The sequence below is a fragment of the Mirounga leonina genome, unplaced genomic scaffold, assembly GCF_011800145.1.
Source record: "Mirounga leonina isolate KUSES-001 unplaced genomic scaffold, KU_Mleo_1.0 Mir_129, whole genome shotgun sequence".
Taxonomy (NCBI): domain Eukaryota; kingdom Metazoa; phylum Chordata; class Mammalia; order Carnivora; family Phocidae; genus Mirounga; species Mirounga leonina.
The window spans coordinates 81,066,473-81,071,911 of NW_023270323.1; positions in this window are offsets into that span (position 1 = coordinate 81,066,473).

Below are 5,439 nucleotides of genomic sequence, written 5' to 3' on the forward strand. Positions count from 1 at the left end.
CCCCCCCCCCCCAGGGACCCCCTAGCACAGATGTAGACCCACAGTGAAGGACAGAGCAGGCTTGTCGGGAGCAGCTTTCCTGACGATGATCAGAGACTAGAAACACAGTTTTGTGAATGCTCAGGGGAATGAGCCGGTGTGTATTTCACAATGAAACCCTGCAACAACGGAACCGAACAGAGGGCAAACCCACCAACAGCAGGGAGGAAAGGGGTCTAGTCACCGGTCTCCAAAGTGAACCTCCCACCCCGTCCCCTTGCCTCCAGCCCTGCCCTTGCTGACCTGGTGCCCTCGTCACAGGAGGGTGCAGCTCCCAGCCCAAGTGCCAGCCCCTGGGGTCCCCAACCGGGCTTGCAGGTCACTGGAGGTGTGGCCTGTGGTCTCAGGGCCCGGGGCCTCACTGTGCTTGAGACTGCTGCCCTTGGCCCTGCCCAGCAGGTGGGTTCCCTGCTGGATGCTGCCCAGCCCATCTCTGGCCCAAGGGCTATCCCATGAGGCCAGCTGCCTCCTGGAGCCCCCTTGGAAGGCTCCAGGGCCCAAACCAGGAGCCCGAGGTCCCCAGGCCCCACATTCCCCACTCCCGTCACCAAGTCCTGTGGATCCCTTCCACGGGCCCACCCGGCATCTGCTCAGGGCCCCCACCCTGACAGCCAGAGGAGCCCCGGCCCGCCTGGGCCCCGTGGGCAAGCAGGCTGCCTAGACCACAGCAGGAAGGGGTGGGATGCATCGGGAGAAGACAGTTGTGAGCTTTGCTGATGCTGGGGTGTGGGTGTGGCCCAAGGAGCCGGAAAGGTGACTCCCAGGGTCTGGGGCTGTGGGGCAAGGCCATGGGAGATGCCGTGCTCTGCTCTGGCCTTGGGCCCACCCAGCGGCCCTCAGAGCAGGGCCCGGCATGGGGGCGGGAGGCAGAGTGCACGGGTCCGCACCCTTCGTGGCCCTGTGCCTTGGTTTCCCCGGCTGTGCAATGGAGGCCACGGCCACAGCACGGGACAAGAGCGTGAATGGGGAGGTTGGAAGGGGAGAGGCAGGCTGCTAACACTCGCCAGCAGACGTCGGTGTAGAAAACCCAACATCAACCAACCACTGGACCACATGGGCCGATTGGCACCAGCCACTCTCATGGAGCCGCGAGAGAAGCAGAGCAAACTGAGGCAGCAGGGGCGCCGAGGCGTTCTGCCCTTCATCCCGCTCCCCTGAGTGCGGGCTGTGACCGCCGGCCCCAAGCTCCACGAGCAGCCCAGGACCTCCGCGGCAGAGTCCGAGCCAACGGAGCGACCACAAGGCCGTGCGGTGGGTGGGGGAGCCTAACGAGACAAAATACGCCTTCTCTCCACCAGCACAGAAGCTCCTTACAGTCCAGCCAAAACTCCACCTGTGTGTTTCTAACAAGTTCCACCATCTTATCCCCTATCGGGAATCACAGCGGTCTGGGCACACGTACCCCGGCTTTCCGGAAGTTGGAGTCTGCCCTTTCCTTTTATGAAAGACCCACATTAGTCTGGCGAAGGCTTTTTCATAAACGTGAAAAATCCTCCGGGTCTGTTTCAGTTAGCAGAAACCGGCGCTGATGGAGACGTCCCGTCCGCGGAGTGGCGGAACTCTCGCCCTCGCGCCGTGCTTGGAGGGAGCCGCGGAGCAGTGGGGCCAGACGCGGGGTCCGCAGGGAAGACAGAGCCCGGGGCTGGCGTGGTGCCCGTGTGCGCGTGCGTGCACACACATGTGCGTGTAAACTTGAGATGTCATCCGGGACGGGGACGGACCCCTTCGTGGGTGAAACTGTGCAGCTCCTTGTGGCCGGACGGGGAGGTCAGCCGCTTCCCCACGAGGACTGCTGAGGACAGGCCGTGCAGCAGAGAACTAGCTGATTTCCAGACCCTGGGACGGGGCTACCCCTCTACCCCTCTAGCTCCAGCTGGCCGAGGGTAGACGGGGCTCGGGGTGGGCAGGGAAGGGGTCCCAGCAGGGATGCCAGCAGGGAGGGGGTCAGCTGCCCTCAGCCCCCTGCCCTCTCTGATGGGGCTGGAAGGGGAGGTCTGAGTGCCGCTCTGGGGGCTCAGGACGGTGGGTGGGCGCCCAGCAAGGGGTCTGTGAATGCCGGCTGGGCCCTGGGCAGGACGTGGGGGGACACTGTGCTGGGGGTGACCTGAGCAGGGACCAGGCAGGGAGGCAGCCTCCCTCCCTGTGACCTCAGCCCCACCCAGGCTGGCCCCCTCGTGCCCCTGCCTCCCACCCTGCTCAGGCCCAGAGAGGCTCAGGGAGGGCAGGAAGGGGGTGTCGGTCCACATCTGCTGAAGCATCCGCTGCACCACCCCCAGCTGCTCTCAGCCCGCACCAGCTGGGTTTGCAGAATTGATTTTTCAGCAAAAAGCGTCAGGGAGAAAAACTGAGACAAGGGCCAGCCGTACAGCTCTTCCGGGCTTGCTGCCCTGGCGGCCAGCGCTCTCTGCATAAAGAAAAGCATCTGGTCCCCTGGGCCAGAGGCTGGTGCCAAGCACTTGGAGGGCACCTCGGGTCCCCGTGACCAGCAGCGCTCCCCATGCCACCCTGCAGACCTCTCCCCTTGGCACGGGGCATTCAGACAAGCCGGGGTCATGGGCATCGAGTCCCTGCTGCCTCACCTGGGAACCGTGGCCCAGCCAGGGACCACCACCCTGGTCTAACCCTGCGCGCTCACCGGGACAGCATGACCACCTGCTGCCAGTCCACCACCGCCCCCCGAAGCAGCCAGAGGGGCGCCATGGGCACAAACGACTCGGAATGATATTCAAGAGGCACAAAAAGGTGGGTGACATTACAAGACCCTTCAGCAGCTGCCCTCAGTGGCCAGTGGGTTCTTTGTCTCCCTGCGTTCTTACACTTGGGAGCAGTAAGCATCCAGGGTCTTCCACTCCCCACGGGCAGCACCGGGGTGTCTGTGTAGGATTATAGTGCGGGAATGAGTCACTGTTCATTCTTCCAGGCCCTCGTCACTCCTTCCCATTTTTGGTGTTACGAACCGCGGTCCAGCCTGTGGCTTGTCCTTGGGTGGTTGTCATGGGTGAACACATTCATCCTCAAGTGGATTCCCAAGAGTGGAATCGCTAATCCAAGATATGCACGTGTGCAATCTGGGGAGATATTCCTGGATTAACCAGTGTCCACTGCCACAGCGGCCCGGGCACCGCGAGATCAAACCATGTAATTCATGCCAGTGGGCAGGTGAGGAGTGGTGCCTCCATGGGACTTTACTTGCTTTTCTCCTAGTCCTGGTGACACTGCACACTGCCCATGTCTCCTATGAATTACCTGTCTCAAACTATTTTCTATTTGGGAAATTATGACTGGTCTTTTTCTTATTGATTTGCAAGTACTTTTTATTTATTAAGGAAATTCAAGTTTTAACTATAATATGAGTTATAAGTACAGTTTCCTCATTTGTTGTTTGTTTAACTGTTACATACACATTATCTTTCTCTGCCACTGGATGGCCAGCCCCAGGAGGGCAAGGAATGTCTGTGTGCCCAAGCATACTGTCCCCTTCACCCAGGAGCCTGCCCTGGGCTCCCAGCTAATTTTGTGTCTCCCAGGGCATGGGCAGCCCCATGACAGCCAGGCCAGCTCTGGGCTCCGGTCCAGCCCGTGTACCACCCCTCCCCCGCATTTTGTACCACCTGGCTGTTCCAGTGTGTCCTCCCAAAACCCCCATACACACAGCTCCCCCCCATGTGAGAGGGGAAGGTTCCCCCTCCCTGGCCATGTGTTCCTCATGGCTCTACTCAAAGAGGTGGCTTCTCCCTCCCAGCTCCCCCTCCTCACCTGCCTCTGGCCCAGGGCTGATCATGTGTCCAGTGCCCCAGCTCAATGCGAGCCAGACTGGAGCCGGTCCAGCCCCCTTCCACCCTCCTGCCCAGGTACAGGAAGGCCTCCATTATCTCGGGCTCCTGACAAGGCCCCCCACGGCCTCGGGCCCCAGCTCTGGCGGGGTGGGGGGCCGGGGACTGCATCTTCCAGAGCCAGAATTCCACTCCTCAGAAAGCCCATGCCCACGAAGTAGCCTCGGCCAGGGGCCTGGCCACCTCTGTCCCCGCCAAGGCCATCTGGGGAGTCCAGGGGGCTGAGGGCTACTGCTCCCCTCCTGGGTCTTCCTGGCCAAGCCTGGCCAAGCCACGGACTCTTTTTGTCCTTAGCCATTTCCAAGATCCTCCATTTACTAAAACGTCCGCCACTTTTATTGGAAGGCTGCCTCCCAGCCCTGTGCATGGCCTACTGCTAATGGGCCTCCCCCTACCCGGTTCCCGGGCCCCCAGGGCAGCTGCAGGGGCTCGTGCACTGAGCAGATAATAATGGCCCTGAGGCAGTGACTGCCCCCCACTCGATGGGGACACTGAGGCTGGAAGCCAGGAAACTTGTAGGGGGCAGGGACAGAACCCTCGATCCCACCAACAGGATGGAGGACGTCTCTCCCCCCTCAAGGGCTCAGCCTGGCCCCCCACGGGACCCCCTCTGCTTGCCCCCGGCCTGCACAGACCCCTTACATCCCCCACTCAGGCCAGGGTGGCCTCTGCAGCCACCGTCACCTGCCCCAGCAGCAGCTCCAGACTCGCACGCCACCCCCTCTACACACACCCCAGGTCGGGCTTGGGGGGGTTTGTGCTCTGGGCATGGGGGGCCCTGGCTCTTCCGCCCCCCAACTGAGACCCCCAGGCAAGGCCTGCTCCTCCTCAGGGAACCCCTCCCCCTTGTTTCCCCCAGAGCCAGGCCAGGCCCTGAGTCGGGGGGAGTTCTCTTCGGAGGGCACCATGAACGCTTGCTGGCCTTGTTGATGCTCCTGGGGGCCCATCTCAGGGGAGACCCCTCTTGCTCGGGGATCCTGTTAGCACCAGGGCCCCTTCTCCGTGAGGAGGTTTGCTGGGTCCCCGTGTCCTGGCTGAGCCCATTGCCCCGGGCCGGGCAGACCTGCAGCAGAGGGGCGTGGAGGCTTGCCTGGGGCTGGGGGTGTCTGCTGTGGGTCAGCGCCCTCGCTCTGCCTCCCCACCCACTTCCTTCCACAGTGGCTGTCACCTCCAGCCCTCATGGGGGGGTCTCTGCCCCTGAGACGGGGTTCCCACGGCAGGGCGGGGCGGGGCAGCCCTGTGTGGTCACGGCTGCAGTCACTCTTGGTGGCAAAAGCGGATGGAAGGCTGAGCGGGGCCAGCAGCCGGGGGGGGATGGCCACACGACCCAGGGCCGGGGCGCACACAAGCCAGGTGACCTTGCCCGCCGGCCCCCGTCTGTCCTGGCAGAGCCGTGGCAACCCTGCGTGGGCCCAGGGGTCAGACCAGGGAAGCAGGGCCTGGGTGGCGTGGACGCACGGAGGTCTGCAGCTGGGGCCCTCCGCGGGGGAGGGTGGGCAGTGCCGGCTCTTTCTAGTTCCAGAGGCGGGGCTGGGCCGACCCCCAGCCCAAGACGCCCTGCGAGGAG